General features: G+C 46.8%; 1 protein-coding gene and 1 pseudogene across 1 annotated transcript in view; one reads left to right on the top strand and one right to left on the bottom strand.

Moving 5' to 3' along the window:
• cacna1c (calcium channel, voltage-dependent, L type, alpha 1C subunit) overlaps window positions 1–17,518 on the top strand; it is a 1,373,114-nt gene that overhangs the window by 1,166,398 nt on the left and 189,198 nt on the right. The gene's annotated exons all lie outside the window — the stretch shown is intronic.
• On the bottom strand, window positions 8,791–9,103 carry LOC121293011 (annotated as a pseudogene).

The following is a 17,518-nucleotide window of genomic DNA, read 5'->3' as shown; positions in this document are numbered from 1 at the left end:
TGGAACAAGGATTGGTAAAACAAATTTGTGGGCTCTTTGAAGATAAGACTATATACAGACAATGGGCAGTACTTTTCGCTCGGTTAGCGTGCGTGCTCCTGACCAACTTGAGTGTAAAATAGCGCGCGATGACGTCGGGTGAGTGTTCCAACGTCATTGTGTACTCACGCAATACTTCGGTTGGCGGGCACGCGCAGGTGCCAGAGCAGTGCCCACCATTAATTAAGAGGCCGCTTAAGGCCATTAAAAAGCCAATTGATGTTGATTTTTCATTGCTCATGCGATTTTGCACTCGTCGCATTGGAAAATGGGCAGACAGCCAGCTGACAATTTCAAAAACCTCATACCCAGGCAGGATAAAAGGGTCAGCAGGATTGCCATTGTCAGTATTGGGGAGTTTGGTACATAGTTTGGTTCTGGTGACTTAATGGTACTTGGCAGCTTCATTTCTGTTCTGGGCTTCATTGTTAGCATTTCCAGGCTTCATTTCAAGTTTCCTTGATGTCTCCAAGGCCCCTGAAGGATTCAGACCATGTGGATCCTTCCAGGTATCAGACAGCCTACCATTACCCTTTGAACAGGAATTGTGGTCTCCACTGGTGGCACCTCCTCTGAGGAGGAAGAGAGGGGCAGAAGGGAGAGGTGGCCAGGTGTCCCGATGCAGCTTCCAGGGGAGGGACGTGTGGAATAGAGGTGCAGGCACAATGTCACAGGGCTGGCAGGAAGTGCAAGGTGGAAGGGGCCACAGAAGACGCCACTATCCTACTGCCAGTTTACAGGAGGCGATGCAGCTACCTCAATATGTCTGAGGTGCAATGCCAAAGGAGGCTTCGCCTCTCAAGGGAGACAGTGACATCCATTTGTTAGATGATTGGGCCTGAGATCAGCTCTGATTGTATGGGTGGACCCCCATGTCAGTGGCTCTAAAGGTCACAGTGGCCCTCAATTTGTATGCTTCCGGCTCTTTCCAGGGGTCAGTGGGGGTCAGTGTGGTGTCTCTCAATCAGCTGTCCACAGTTGTGTCAAACTGGTGACAGAAGCTCTGTTCAGGCAGGTACTAACCTTTATTCTTTACCATATGGATGAGGCCAGCCAGGCTGAGCGAGCCAGAGGCTTTGCGGCGATTGCTGGCTTCCCCCATGTCCAGGGTGGAATAGACTGTGCACATCTTCCATCAAGGCACCAGCGGGTGAGCCCAGTGCCTTCGTCAACAGGAAGGGCTTCCACTCCATGAACGTGCAGATAAGTGTGTGACCACAGGATGCAGATTCTGCAAGTCTATGCAAAGTATCCTGGCAGCTCTCATGATGCTTATATCCTGAGACACTCCCAGGTACCAAGGCTCTTCAGTTCTCCAGCCCAACTGGATAGATAGCTGCTGGGTGACAAAGGCTATCCGTTGAAAAGGTGGCTCAAGACGCCTTTCCACCACCCAAAAACAGAGGCAGAGCCAGTTAAAATAGGAGTCATGCCTCCACAAGGCTGGAGATAGAGAGGAGCATAGGTTGTCTTAAGATGCGCTTCTGATGTCTGGATCATTTAGTGGGTGCATTACAATACCCTCCAGAACGGGTGTCACTGATAGTTGTTGCATGCTGCACTCTCCACAATCTGGCACTGGTAAGGGAAGACCCACTGGAGGAAGAGAATCTTGACGCAGCTGCTGCCTCCATCCTGGATGTCTGAAATGATCCTTTCATTTGCACCCAAAGTCCACTCAATGCCTGTGCAGTAAAGTATCCAGCCACTCACATCCAGCATTATATATTGGCGTACTCTACACCAAAAAGTAGAAATGGGAAGCATTTCAGAACATTTCAGATGGCCATCTGAACCAAAGCAAATTTAATGTTATCATCAGATTGAAATCATTATGACATTGCAATTACTGGTGTTGATGTCGACACCAGCAGACATATAAACCAAACATAAATGAACAGGAAATCACTGTGAACCGTCCCTCTCATGCTCATGGTGCCTCATACTTACCTTTGTGAGTGCTACATCTTGGTGCCTGCCCCTCGCTGGCTCCGGCATTGGATACAGCCTGCTGGCTTTGCTGTCTTATTGGCCTTAATGACCTTGGCAGTCGTTCTCTGGCCAGTGGAGCCTGTGCTGGCCCTGCCTAGGAGGGGGTGGCCAGTGCCACGGCTGGCATCTCCCCAGTCATCACAGTCTCAACAGATGCCACAGTCACTGGTGGAGGGGTGGAGGAGCTGCTGCTATCATCCAGACAGGAACCCACAGAGACAAGCAGCTCATGTGCCAATGTGAGGTCACTCTGGACCTCCCTGCTCCATTGATGGGCCTAACTGGGATACTGCATGCCTCATCCATCTCCCAGACTGGCACTGACCACCTGAGGTCAACCCCAGGAACCCCTGATTCTGTCCCTGGAGCTGCACCTCCATGAGAATTGGCACTCTCTCAATGGAGGAGGCAGTGCGCTCGGCGATGAGGGTCAACACACTGCTCATGCTCCACATGAACTCCTCCACAACGGAAACCCTAGCACACAGACTCTCATAGATCTCTGCCAGATCCTGCCACATATCCTGCTGGACATCCAGCATCTGCCACCTAATGGACGACTCCAGAGGCTCACCATCCGCCTTCGAATGAACATCGACCTGGTCCCCAGCAGTCCTCCGACTGCTGGCGCCCTGGGCACCCTCTGCCTTCACCTGCATCTCAAGTGAATGTGAAGTGCCCTCACCAATGTGCACCAACATTCTAGCTGCTGATCTAATGCCCATAGAAGTGCTGGTATCTGCACTGGTGCGTGCTACAGAGAGTGGGTGTGACTCAGGTACAAATGAAGCCCGGTGGTCCTCCGGTGTCAGAAGTGGCCCTTCGGGGTCCAGAGAGTGAGTGCGTGCTGGCGAACCTAAAAAGGAGAACAAGGACATGTCAATAGTTAAAGTCACCATATTGTCACTGTGCATGCCAGGCACCCTGGTGAGACAATGGAGAGCTGCATCATGGTGCCATTGTCTTTCAATGATCAATGGGGACTCCAGGTTCAAGACACCCATCAATGAAGACACTACACTAGAATGGCTGCACAATCCGAAAGTCTCACCTCTGTGCACTGTGTTCTTACCCTCATCTGGCACCCCTGCCTCTCCATACCCGGTTGCATGGGGAGCATGCTGGCTCTCTAGCTCAAGGGTGTCCTGCTCAAACCTGCTGAGCAGCAGCAGGTTAGACTGGCCTCCGCCTGTATGTGCCCTCTCTGCTTGGTTATGGCTCGTCTTCTTCTGAAAGGATGGAAGAACATTGATTAGTCCACTTTCTACCTGCAGCACCATTGCAGCCTGACCAACCCCACCTGAGGAGCACCTTGCAGGACACATCTGAATCGTGGCTCTTGAGCCACAAGGCACTCAGTCCAAGCAGCCAGGGCTCACCCCTTTGTCCAGCTCTGGTGTTATTGACAGTTGACACTAAGACTCTAGCACCCTCAAGGTCCACAGGGGAAGGCCGCACCTTAACACTTCTGCACACTGACCCACGCCAACAGGGCACTTACCCTTCCTGAGTGCAGCAGGTCATTGAACCACTTCTGATACTGCACCCATGTGCGCCGCACCACATCATGGTTGCTCACTAGTGCTGCCACCCCCTCCAATGCCTCTTTGTGAGGTGCAGTGGCCTCCTCCTCCCATCCCTGGGGACAAGGGTGTCCCTCCTGGCAGCCACCTCCTCCAGCAGGACCGCGAGGCACTCATCTAAAAAGCGGGGGGCTGAGTGGCCACCCAACCTGCCCTCCCACCTGACATCTCCAGCCACACTCGACTCCATCAAGGCAACGCAGAACAGACATCCATCCATGGCAGCCTTTCTGGGGCTGCCTGGGCCGTTTTTAAAGCAGCCACTGAGTTACCATTGGACCTGGCGGCCAACAGGCCCTCGCCCCTGCTTGGTCCTTCCCAACAAGTGAAGAGCTGCATTTCATGCTGGGCAGGCCTTAATTGGCCCACCAACTTGAAGTTGCAGTCGGGGCCAATCGCGGGCAATGGGCCGTTTTTCAGCAGCTCCCTGTCCCACTGCCCATGCCCGCCCACTAACCTCAAAATCCTGCCCAATGTTAACTGGGAGGATGAGTTTGCATGTCTGACTTCTACAAGCCACTGTTGTATCCTGAGTACAAAGTCATGGGATTAATGCAACACATCATTTGTCAGCGGTAGTGATTAACAGCAGTTAAGTCTCCTTAAAGGTACATGTGCATCATATCACAACATAGCTGTAGGCCCAATCTGGAAGTATCACTTCCTTTGAGCTGGAGGTCTGTGTCCATCCCCTCTAATATGTGGACTGACATGTAGCTGCAGAAGAAGGCAGCTACTGCTGGCATTGTTGCAGCTCCAGGTGCTGCTGGTACACTTGCTATTAGTGCTATTGATGCTGCAGTTATTGGTGTTGCAGCTGTTGGTGTGGTTGCAACTGTGGTGTGGTTGCTCCTGTTGCCTGTAACCAGAAGTCCATATTACTGCTGCATAAATTGCTCCCATGCTTCAGTGAAGGCTGACAGCAATGAACTTAAGATAAAGTTAGGTAAACTCCAAGGTAATTGAGAGTACTTCCAAAAAGTTGGGAGTGGCCCTCAAAACAGTGAATTCAGGCTCTCAGAACAAACCCTGCAAATACAAACCTTTGAGTAAGGCTAGCCACAAGATTTGTGATTTCACTTTTTAAAGGCATGTCAGTTCATTGTCCAATAACTCCCTACTGTGCTTTCACCTCATTAACCCGGCCAAGTTCTACACTGTTCAGGAACTGATGCACAGGCTGATAAAGTTAAAATTCTTGGTTAAATTCACAGTTTAATTGGCTCTTTGAATATCAAAATTACTTACCTGACAGCTCCAAGGGGGTTTCATGCTCGCCTGAAAACCCGCCTGGGTTAAACCCAGAACTGGGCAGGACCATGTCAGGTTCCTAACATGGTGTCACTACTCAGGGCTTTAACCTGAGTAACCTACACCACCCACCCCTCACCCCCACATGTACACACAAACACCCTACCTCACCACACCCGAACTCACCTTCCCTTGGCAGTTGAAATTCTGCCATCAACTGAAATAGAACTTGAAAGACAAAGCCATCTCTTTATTCAACAAAATTGCTGCAGAATTGAGTGAGAGAATGAAAAAAAAGCTGTTGTTGCAGACCAGGCATTGCCCGATTTCAAGGACTCCTGAAATCAAACAATTTATGGAATTGATGTGCTCACTACACCAGGCATAGGAGGGGATGTGGCTGAAAACAAGTAAAACTAATCAACTACCCAACTGCCACAGTCCCAGCTTTGGCTGCCAAATATTGAGCTTCACAAAACATAATTTAGACGTGGTTAACTTTGCAGATGTGGTTTGCCCATTTAAGAAATTTCATCACTGTAGCACTCTGTAGCACCGTAGCATCTGGCATTAATGTTAGATGCATCAGTCTTTTATATTGTATTACTTATTCTGCTGATAATTCTTCATTGGCATTTTAACTGTCTTACTCTGCCATGGTTGTTCCATCCTAATATTCAGGGTGCATGCTGAGGCCTCTTCCGGACACAATTATGGGTTATACATCAGATGACAATTATTCTGAAACTTTTAGGGGTGTACTGTAAAGCAGCCAGTTGATATAGATGTGTGTAGCAGTGTTTTAGGGTCCTAGTGGCATGTTTGATCATTCTTGATGTGGCATGAACTTCATTACAGCTGTCCACTTCTACTCTCCATGATTGGTATACAGAGGTCATAAGACATAATTGCATATGTTAGCTTTGATCTCCTTTAATCGGTACCATTCTTCAATTTCCTTCAAATAAGGGGTTTACATTTGATTATCCTAATATCCTTGGAACTTGAAGAAAGTAGACATTGGGCTGACATACCATGTTATTATTGAGGTTTTAAAAGCAAAAGCAAAATACTGCAGAAGCTGGAAATCTGAAATAAAAACAGAAAATGCTAGAAATACTCAGCAGGTCAGGTAGCATCTGTGGAGAGAAACAGAATTATCATAACTGATGAAGGGTCATCAACCTGAAACATTGGGCTGAATTTTCCCCCCATTGGGGGGGATGTTGAAGGGCAGGCTCGCTTCCGATTGGCACCCCCGATTGGAGACATGGCGCCATTTTACGTGGGTGGGCTAATTAAGGCCCACCCAGCGTGACATCCGCACAGAAGCGCTATGGGCTCCCTGTGTGGGCGGGGGGGGAAATCCCAAAATCAAGAGTGCCCTCTTTCGCATATGCGCACAAAAGAATGCACTCATCTCCTTGAGGCTAAGTGCTGCCTCAGGGAGGTCAGCTCAAAATGTACAAAACCTAAAAATAGAAAATTAAAATTTCCTCAACATGTCCCCTCATGTGAAAATGTCACATGAGTTGGGACATGTCCATAATTTTCCCAAAAACTTTATTAAAATTTTCAAAAAGCTACATGAAACTTCATCCCGCCCGTGGATGAGGTTTCATGCTTTTTCTAGTTCATGCCGGGGCTCCTGGCCTGCCCACCAATCTTAAGGTTGGACGGGCAAATCCTTTAATTGCATAATTGACTCTGTCAATGGCCTCAATTGGGCCATTGACGGGTCGGCAGGTATGCAGCTGATTTCGCTGCACCCACGCCTTCCTGAAAATTTAAATGGGGTGCGGTGATGTCAGGAGATCCCCCCGACATCACCATGCTTCATTTTACGCATCGGCGAGCGGTCCCCACCCCTGCTCGCCAACGTGTAAAATCCTGCCCATTAATGCTGTTTCTCTCCGCAGATGCTGCCTGACCTGCTGAGTATTTCAAGGTTTAATAAATCCCTTGCAAGTTATATAGACAGAGAATTGTTCACTGGGTCTTCATGGCAGCCCAGATACAGTCCAATAGCTACATGAACTCTGAGAAATCAGTAGTTTTGGAGACAATTTTTGCCTTTCTAAATTGCAGTTGAAGTGGTAAAAGTGATGAATAAATAGTCCAGCTGAATTACTTGTCTACAACCTCCTCAATACACTTTTGAGCAGCAGCTGGCTGATACTGCAGACATTCCCAGCAATAATCTGGAAAGTACCCAACATATAAAATTTGAGGGTTGTGCTGACTCTGACAGTACTGTGCAGGATTTGCATTTTTTTGCAGGTGTCATTTTTAAGGATAAAAGCACAGCTTGATTATAGTTTTTCTACTACATCTTGCCTGTTTCTATATTATTGCATGTTAGTTTGTGACCAGGATTCCTCCTAGGAATCATTGGCATCTCCTCTGTTTAGAGAGAGAACGTTAAGAAATGTACCTAAATTTCACACTTTGCTTGCACGCCAAGGCGGCAGGTTCAGAAGCAGACACGAAAAGCGCTTCCAGCCACGATTGGCCACTGAATGCAATTTCACACTGACTGGCCGATTAACACCCAACCAGTGTAAACGCATGCGGAGAAAGCCTCAGCACTGCTGAGGGGGTCGGGCACCAACAAAAGTGAGGGTGCGAGTGGGCGCTTCTAGAGAGCTCCCTTAAGATAAACAGCTGCTGCTGAGCTGCCACAGGGAGCTGCACACCTGCACAGATTAAAGGACAAGAAAAAAATGCACCAAACTTTGCCTATGCAACACATTCAAGCAGCTGACAGCAGAACTCAAAAAAACATCAGTCCCCAGATATCTTTTTTCGTTATATTTCATCCTGGACATTTCATCCTGCCCTTGGATAAGGTTTCGATAAAAACAGGCTGCCTGCCTGCCTGCCCATTTTGCCTGTGTGATGAACACAAAATCACACGGGCAACGTAAAATTGTGGACAATAGGGTTTTTAATGGCCTTAATTGGCCCTTTAATTGTCGGTGGGCATAGCTCTGACTCCCAAGCGTGCCCACTGACCTCAATATTGCTCGCGTGCGCAATGACTTCAGGACGCACGCCTGATGTTATTTCACACAATTTCATGTGTGTTCAGGTTGGGTGCGCACCCGCCCAATCAACGTAAAATTCTGGCCATGGTTATGGCTTGAGGAGCACTGCTCCTCATCAAGCATGGCTGACCAGGAATCTCTCCTGCTCTCACCGCCTGCTATGGATGTATTGGAATAATTAACAGGTTGATTATCAACCTGTTTGGCTGCTTCCTGACTGCTTCTTCCATGGCCAAAACATTCTAGAATAGAATGTAAACCCAGAATTCCTGGCTCAGAGGCAGGGGCACTACCCACTGAGCCACAAGTCCGTTGTCTGATCAGAATATACTTCAGTAATTTCTCTCCCTCAATGAAATGTTATGACAAATTAATGGAAACAAGAAAATTCTTGGATCTGCTCCTGCTCCACCAATGTGACTTCACCAAAGATACAACATAACCTCGATTTACATGCATAAATGACGTTTTCAACACACATTCTGCAAAGTAACACTGGTGGAGAAGAATCAGTTTCGCGGAATTTCCTGGCCCAATTTCCAATTTCTGAATTTTGGAACAGTCCCAATAATCATAATTAACATTTTTCGACATATTAGGAAATATTAAAAAATGTATTTTTTTGCAGTAATGATATTGTAACTTCAGACACTGAAACTTTTTTTTAAAATGGCAACCTGCCAAGTTGTTAGAATGAAATGTGAGCCTAAATGTTGCTGAGATTTTGGTGTTATAAATAACAGATTCAACTGAACCAGAATGGAACATTTAGGATTACCCATAAGAAAGAGAAATGTTTGTGATGATATGAAAAAAATTCTGAATGATTTAGATTTCACAGTTTTTTTTTAACTTTCTGAGGAATAGCTTTATTTGTTGTGTAGATACACTGGTAGTTTATGCAGTGCTGGAGGAAGCCATTGTGGAACATCTGGGCTTCAGGGTGGTCCCTTCGCGGAATCCATTCCTGAATCAGTGATACACCACCTTCAGGTGCCTCATGTGGCCTGTACCAGTTGTGTTTCTCCTTTTGGCCTTAGCACTCCAGTTATTCTTACTCTTTCTCTTGGCAGGGTAGGCACATTTACCGCAGGTCAATTGCTGCAGATGAAATGCTTTAGCCGCACATCGCCAGCAAAGAGTGTGGGTCTTGTTCCGCCTCTCACCAAATAACGATATTCCCTTCGTCATTTTCACTGAATTTTTATCAGCACCAATATTAAATACGTGTGCATTGGATGTTTGAACCTGCGTATAAGTATAATCAATGATAAGGGTCTTAAGCTTGCATGATGTCAATATTTATTGGTCCATAAAACTATACATACTGAAATACAGATTGGCAATGAACTTTTATGTTTTCTATGTCCTTCAAGCTATTTTTTTTTTGGTTTTGCAAGACTTCTTTCTGGAGAAACCCTAACAGCTATCTGCTGGAAGGGAATGCAAGCTTCCTTTAAGAGGTGCAATTTGCTTGCCTGCTGAAAATTACAGAGTGAATATGGTCAGGCTTCCTGTTCCCAATCCAATTGAGTGGGAAACCAGCAAGTCAGAAGTTAATGAAGCCCATAAGGGAATGCACCCTGATCTGAAATTTAAGCCAGCAGGTGTGTTTCGCAATCACCCCACCTGCACAAAATCCCAGTCTTAATAGAATTCTGGATCATTTGGAATATTTTCACCTACCAAATATTCCTTTTGTCACAAACCTTTTTTGTGAACATTTTCAACTTTTGCTTTGTTTTTCTTTGCATTTAGAGCTTTTTGAATTTAGAATGTGGGAATTATAAAATTGCATTAAACTAATCAGAAGCATTTAAATAATACAAAAATTAAAACATTAATTTATTTGAATACTCAGGGTGCTATACATTGTAAAATATAGGGCTGAATGTTGCCATAGGCAAGCAGGGGGCGGGGCCCGCTCGCCGACATGTAAAATGACATGGGATGACACCAGGGGTTCCCCTAGACATCATCCCGCCCCATTTAAATCTTCAGGAAGGTGGGCCCACAGCAAAATAAGCTGTCCGCCCGCCGACCTGTCAATGACCAATTGAAGCCATTGACAGGATCATTAAAACAATTAAAGGACCTGCCTGTCCAGCCTTAAGGTTGGCGGGCAGGCCAGGAGCCCCAGGGGGAAATAGAAAAAACATGAAACCTCATCCACCGGCGGGATGTGGTTTCATGTAGGGATTTAAAAAGTTTAATTAAGTTATAGTGTAAATTATGAACATGTCCCATCTCATGTGACATTTTTAATGTTTTTAGAGCTGTCAGCGATCTCCCTGAGGCTGCACTTAGCCTCAGGAAGATGTGCGCTCTTTCATGCGCATGCGCGAAAGAGTGCACTCTTGCTTTTAGGGAACCCCCTCGCACGCACAGGAAGTGCATAGAGCTTCCCAGCGGATGTCACACTGGATGGGCCTTAATTGGCCCACCCACGTAAAATGGCGGCGGGGCCCACTTCTCTGGCAGGAATCAGCTCCCCACCCATCGGAGATTGGGTTGGGCTCACCCACTCGGAAGACAGAAAATTCTGCCCATAGTGTTCTTTGGTTTGTATCCATGTTATTCGTATTCTTGATTTTCAAGTTGCATGTAGAAAGTCACCATCTACTTTAGAATGTAATGTAAATCCTATATCCTGTAATTCTATATCACAGAATATTTGCTGATGACAACACCAGCAGTAACAACAATACATCAATTGCAAAACAGTAATAGAATCCAATCTTGAAACTTAGCTGCATTCCTTTGAGGAACTATAGAGTGAATTATTCTATCGACATCCCATAACATTTTTTTAAAATGTATGTTTTATCTGTATCAGTTAAAGATATATAATGTCAGGACTTGCAGCCAAAAAGGAACAATTTTACTGAAGGGATTGCATAATGTCAGTTATATTTAACACCATAATTATGTAATTTATGTGGTATCTTTCTGGTAAAGTCTGTTTCATGTTTCAATAATACATTACATGGTTTCTTGATAAAGGGGCTCCCAATGAGCAATATAAATATTGCTTCTTCTAGTGGCAGATTTTGCTTATCAGATGAATCTCACATTTATGTTCACAGCAGCTCCAAATTCTCCTAACCAAAAATGAAATAAAGAAAGCACTACACAGAATTAAAATAATTTTGGAGGCCTCGAAATTCCTGGGGTCCAAAAGAGCAACCCTTGCACAAGTTTGAAAAATCCAACGTAAACTCCATGAGCACATTTGTTTTCATAACCAGGGGAGGCCACAGACAACTGGAGGGGCTCATCAACCACAGCCACCCCAGACTGAGCTAATTCACCCTTATAAGGTAAAGCGAAGTCCCCTGGAGGCCTATTACCTCACCCTAGTGAAGGTTTGAAGGATCAATAAGCAATGCTTCCTCTAATTTCTGTTGTAAGGGTTTATTCAGTAGGTTTCATAAAGAGGTTCTGAAGCTTGTAAGGTTGAACAGTGGTGTTTATTGGTAATGCATAAGTGTGTGTATATATATATATATATATAAATATATATATACACACACACATGGTATAGCACAGACTATGAGCAAACTCCATGCTTACTTTTATGCAGGTCTCTTAGACTGACCTGTGTCATGTGATCGTTTACATCATACTGTGGGTGGTACTGTTCTCCCACATTAACCTTAATATGCTGAATGACCTTATACTACAGCCCCCCCTCCCCCCCAAGTCTTCACACCAAATATTTACAGTACAATCCTTCTTTATATGCCATCCTTTCTCTCCACCTCAAGTCTCTGACTTTTAAATTCGGACAATCTGGAGGCTTGACAATTCTTTCAGATCACGCTCTGGTCATGCTTGGAGGAGTGGTAGGTTCAGTTACTTTGGACAAGCTTTGTTAATTTGGAATTTGAATCATAGGGTGGAATCGTTCCAGGTTTGCACAAAGTGCGGTAGCAGGTGGGAAAAAAGTCAATTTACCTGTCGGCCACAATGGCGGATTATTGCACCATATCATCCCCTTCTTGCCTCGTTAATATTCACTCATGGGGAGCACGCTGTTTCTCTGGTGGGCGGCCTCCGATTCACCCGCTGCGCCATCACCTCGCTGCTTCCTCACGCCGGGCGCCATGTTTAAACTGCAGCCGCGCATACAGCTCTTAGTACTTCCAGCCCAGAACTGCTACACAGAAGACATGGCCCTGAAAGGCAAGAAGACTGCAGCCTCCTGATTTAGTGATGCACCCCTGGAACACCTTTTGGATGCTATGGAGGCCCGCTGTGATGTCCTCTACCCCCACTCTGGCTGCAGGTGGGGCAGCAACATCACCAAGCCAGTTTGGGAGGTGGTGGCTGCAGTGGCCAGTGCTAACACTGCCCACAAGAGGTCAGCCATCCAGCATAGAAAGAAGGTGAATGTTTCATCTGTGCCACCAGGGTAAGTCAACCATCTCATCAATCTCAACTCACCCACTCACAAGCCCATCACAAATTTACTGGCATCTCACTCACTGCCAGCTCAACAGACATCGCCACTCACTCTCTCACACACACACCTTCACATCTCCATCTGGCCTCATTGCCTCATCTCCTCTGAAGATCACCTCCTCATCCTGTCTATGGCTCCAATCAGCATTCACATATGCTTACGCACACTTTGCATCCTTCTCATTTGCCCTGGCATGCGGCTTACTCACACTCTCTCCATCTGTCTTTATGCAGGACAAAATTGTGCACAATAAATGGGAGAGATCCCAGACCAGGAGTGGAGTGCCGGACACCAAGGTCCTCACTCCCTTCAAAGACCACGTGGTAGAGCTGGCTGGAGAGGAGGTGGATCGTTCCTGCAGCAACGACGAGGTCAGCACCAAGCATTCAAGTGAGGATCATGCACCAGGTCATCCATCTGGCAACTGTGAGTCCACTGTTCTGTGTACCATGGCAGCCATGCACAAATAATTTCCACTTTCTCTCATAGGCACGTCTGCCATGTCGCCCACAGGCAACCTTGACCCTGACTCCAGTGCTGACAGCAGCTTGGTTGAGAACTCTGAGGACAGCACCTTCAAAGACCCATCACACCACTCACCCACACCATCTGCCAGTGCAGCAACACACACCTCGGTGGGACTTACATTTACAGCAGGCTCAGGTTCACTATCTGTTGAGCACAGCACACAATCTGTTCCACAACAGGCGGGGGTAGGGACACCCGAGGTCGCCAGCACTCAGAGGACTGATGGAGGCAAGAGATCTGCTGAGTCCGAGTCAGATGATGAGCCTCTGGACTTGGTCCTCAAACAGTTGTTGGAGCTGCAGCAACAATTACGGGAACAGCATGAAGGGATGACAGCTGCAGTCCTCATATTGCAAGGCATAAAGGAGGAGTCCATCTGCCTTCAGTCCGAGGTGATTGCCTGTTATGCCAATGCACCGAGGTCAACACTGGTAGGATGGCAGCTGCCGTGGAGACCTTGGTCCAGGACATTGCTCCTGCACTGCTACGCAGACGGAACTCCATTACTGATGCCATAGATAGCCTCCAACAATGTCAACATGAGAGGTGTGGGGCAGCTGGATCTCACTCCAACTTCCCCTTCTCCTCAAAGACTCAGCCAGGAGCCGTCGGTGACCTGTAGCGAGGAGGACCAGCAGCTCGACATCCTGGGGCCATCCACCCAGGTCACTCCGGGAACGTCCAGCCAATCCAACACCCCTTGTCCTGCGACCCCATCAGCTCCAGCTCCACAGGCCGAAGAGGGTGCACCTTCCCCACAGCAGGATACCCAAAGGGCCAGGGCCCTCCATGTCTCAGCCCTCCAGAAGATGCCCACCAAGGTCACCACAGACAAGGTGCAGCAGTCAGCATGCTGCGTCCACCTCCACTATGGATATTGGGGAAGCACCTAGACATAGCAGAAGGGTTGGGAAGGTTAAGAAAACGTAGTTTCATCTCATGGACACAGGTATTAATCACTTGTACATAATGTTGACTAAAGTCCCAACAGTGTCACCCTGCCTATTACTACATGTCATGATGAGCAGTGTTTGTGTCAGCCTGAAGTGAAAACTTAGTTCCCACACAAGATAAAGGCAGGTGTCTCAGTCCAGGGCCTCCACCCCGTGCTTTGTGCAACCTTCCCTGCATGCTGATGGTGTGCCTTCACTGTCACTGGTCACATCAGTAATGCCTGCACCTCAATGGGGTTTATCATTGCTGCCAGAATGTTCTGGGCCGGCAGTAAAGAGTTCCGTCATTGTCTCTTTGTGCTCCCAGCAACTTTGAGGTGCAGCTGGCCCCCATCTCATCAGCATCTGTGTCTGGTGACGGTGTGGGTCCTGAAGGGTTCAGCTCATGAAGGATGCCACAGGGTCAGAGGAATTTAAGTTTCCCTGCTGCATCTCCATGATATGACCCTGTTCACAGAGTGCAAGCAAGCTGCCATCAGACTGACAGGAACCAGACATTCACATAAGCAATGTGAGGATCTATGGGGAGTTCCCACTGCATCATCCTCTTGGAAGGTAGGGACTACGGGCATCCGCTGCGTCTCCATCATAGAAGCCTTATCACAGATGGTATGTGCACTGTCGTCAGCCAGACAGGAGTCAAAAGTTCACTGATGCAATGTGTCCTCATTGCATGTCATCATCATCCTTCACAAATCTAGCAGCTATGAGGGCCTCCCGAGTGTGCCTGCCTCGTCTGGGCAACGTGATAGCCTCATCGCCATCATCTTCACCTTCGGGGACCTCATCACCATCATCCCCGTCGGCGTCCTCCTCATTGGAAGAGCTATGCAGCTCCTCCATCTCCTCCTCAGGCAGCTCCTCCCCCCGTTGCAGCGGAAGGTTGTCAAGGGCGCAGCAGGCGACAACAATACTTGAAATCCTCTGTGGACTGTATTGCAGGGCTCCACCAGACCAGTCCAGACACTCTAACCTCATTTTCCACATCCCAATGGTTTCCTCACCAAAGTGCAAGTGGCAGCACATGAGCCACTTCGTACCTTCTCTCTGCTGCAATCTGAGGCCACCACACGGATACCATCAGCCACTTCTTCTGTGGGTAGCCCTTGTCCCTGAGGAGTCAATCCTGAAGCCTCTCTGGACCCTGGAAGATTTCAGGGATCTGAGACCTACTGAGAATGTAGGAGCCGTGGACACTTCCTGGGAATCGTGCGCAGACCTGCAGGATGCATTTGCTGTGGTCACAGACCAGCTGAAGATTCAGTGGTTGGAAGCCCTTGCATTTCAAATACTGCACTGCTTATTGCCACGGAGATCTAAGTGGCACATGAGTGCAATCAATGGCACCCTTCACCTGTGGAAAACCAGAGATCTGCACAAATCCCAGTGCTCCGGTTTCCTGGCTTGCCTGATACCGAGCGAAATGCACAAATTTGTGTGCCTTCGCGAATGTGGAGTCTGTGGCCTTATGGATACACTTGTGTGTGGAGGCTTGTGGGATCCTGCAGATGTCACCTGTGGAGCTCTGGAAGGAGCAATGCCATAAAAATTTTCAATGGAGCACAGTCGCCATGTGGTATGGCGCCATCTGCCACCTCTGAACTGGGGCTGGCTGGCCTTAGAACTGAATTCTTTTGCTCATCTTTGCTGGGTCCTTTGCCTTTGCAGTCGATGGGGATTCACAATGGCCCTCCACATGCTGTGGTAAAATCCTTTAGCTGCACAATGGATTTTTCTTCTGCCCTTCCTCATCCACATCTGCAATAGAGCTTTTGTTTTCGCGATCTCCAGCTATGTCTTCCAGGTGCAATTCAGTCAGGCCAGGATGCTATTCCTTTCGCTTTTCAAACTCCAGATCCTTCACCAGCCTCTTTGGTTCTGAGTTCGTTCATGAGCTACCACCATGTTGTAAAAGTTTGTTCAGTAGGTCTCATGAAGAGCATCAGAGGCTTGAAAGATTGAAGTAGTGTTTATTGGTAACACAAAACTATATGCATATATAAGGTATCGCCCAGACTATGAGAGAACTCCATGCCTACTTCAACAAAGGTCTCTGCATACTCTTAGACTGACACATGTCCTTTGTCATGTGACCCTTTACATCACACTGTGGCGGTATTGTTCCCCAGTCCCACATTAACCCTTACTATGCCGAACACCCTTATAGTACAATTTCCCTTTGCTTTGTACAGCCCACTTGATGCACCACATGGTTCCTTCAAGATGGCCGTGCATTCATGCATCTTAAAGGGACCACTACCTTGGTGCAACCTCTATTAGGCAACTGCTTCAGCCTTCTCTTTCCTAAATAAAAAAGCACAGCCTGTTTAATCTTACCTGATAATTATAACCTCTCAGTTCTGGTATCATCCTTGTGAATCTTTTTTTCACCTTCTCCAATGCTTCTATATCCTTTTTATAATGTGGAGACCAGAACTATGCACAGTACTCCCTAAGTGTGATCTAATTGCTGGCAGTCAAGCACCCACACAGCTTGGAGAGAACATTGTTAACAAAATTATTCACACCAGGTCTCAAATGTTTCACAGTTGCCTTTCAAGGAAGTGAAGGGAGCATTGTTTGATCCTGATCATAACTTCCCTCATTTTAAAAGGGCCAGAGTTAGTAACACAGTTAAACCCTGTTAAGTAGGCTCTCACTTTATAGAAACCGTAAAGTGCATTACGGACCAGTGAATATAGAGTTATCTAGAATTTAAAGCAACAAAAAGGCCATTCAGCCCAACTGTTCTATGCCATTGTTTATGTTCCACACAAGCCTCCTCCTACCTTTTTGATCTAACCCTATCAGCAAATCCTTCTATTCCATTCTTTCTCATGTACTTACCTAGTTGCATTACATGTATCTATGTTACTCACATCAACTGGTAGCACCACACTCTAACCATTGTCTGGCTAAAGAAGTTTCTCCTGAATTCCTTATTATATAAGATTTTACATAAGGAAAAGGAATAGGAGTAGACCATTCGGCCCCTCGAGCCTCCTCCGCCATTCACTAAGATCATGGCTGATCTTCTTGTGTTTCGATCTCCACATTCACATCTACCCCTAATAACCTTTGATTCCCTTGCCTAACACCACTTCCACTGCCTTCTGAGGCAGAGTTCCAAAGCTGCACAACCCTGTGAGAGAAAAAATTTCTCCTCATGTCTGTCCTAATTTTAAAACAATGCCCCCTAGTTCTCAGCTCACCCACACAAGGAAACATCCTTTTGATGTCCACCTTATCAAGGCCATTCAGGATCTTGTACACTCCAATTATTAGTTTATGAGTGACTAGCATATATTTATGGCCTCTAGTTTTGGACTCCCCACAAGTGGAAACATCTCTATGTTTAAACTATCAAACCTCTTCATAATTTTCATAACCTCTATTAGGCAACTGCTTCAGCCTTCTCTTTCCTAAATAAAAAGGCACAGCCTGTTTAATCTTACCTGATAATTATAACCTCTCAGTTCTGGTATCATCCTTGTGAATCTTTTTTTCAACTTCTCCAATGCTTCTATATCCTTTTTATAATGCGGAGACCAGAACTGTGCACAGTACTCCCTAAGTGTGATCTAATCAAGCTAGTATACATGTTTATAGTGAGCCAAAGTTTGGGTATGACCCATTGAGAGAAGCAACTCACAAACTTGT

This window comes from Carcharodon carcharias, chromosome 21, assembly GCF_017639515.1.
Source record: "Carcharodon carcharias isolate sCarCar2 chromosome 21, sCarCar2.pri, whole genome shotgun sequence".
Taxonomy (NCBI): Eukaryota; Metazoa; Chordata; class Chondrichthyes; order Lamniformes; family Lamnidae; genus Carcharodon; species Carcharodon carcharias.
The sequence above is the reverse complement of the archived record's forward strand: the minus strand, read 5'-3'. Positions and strand labels throughout refer to the sequence as shown.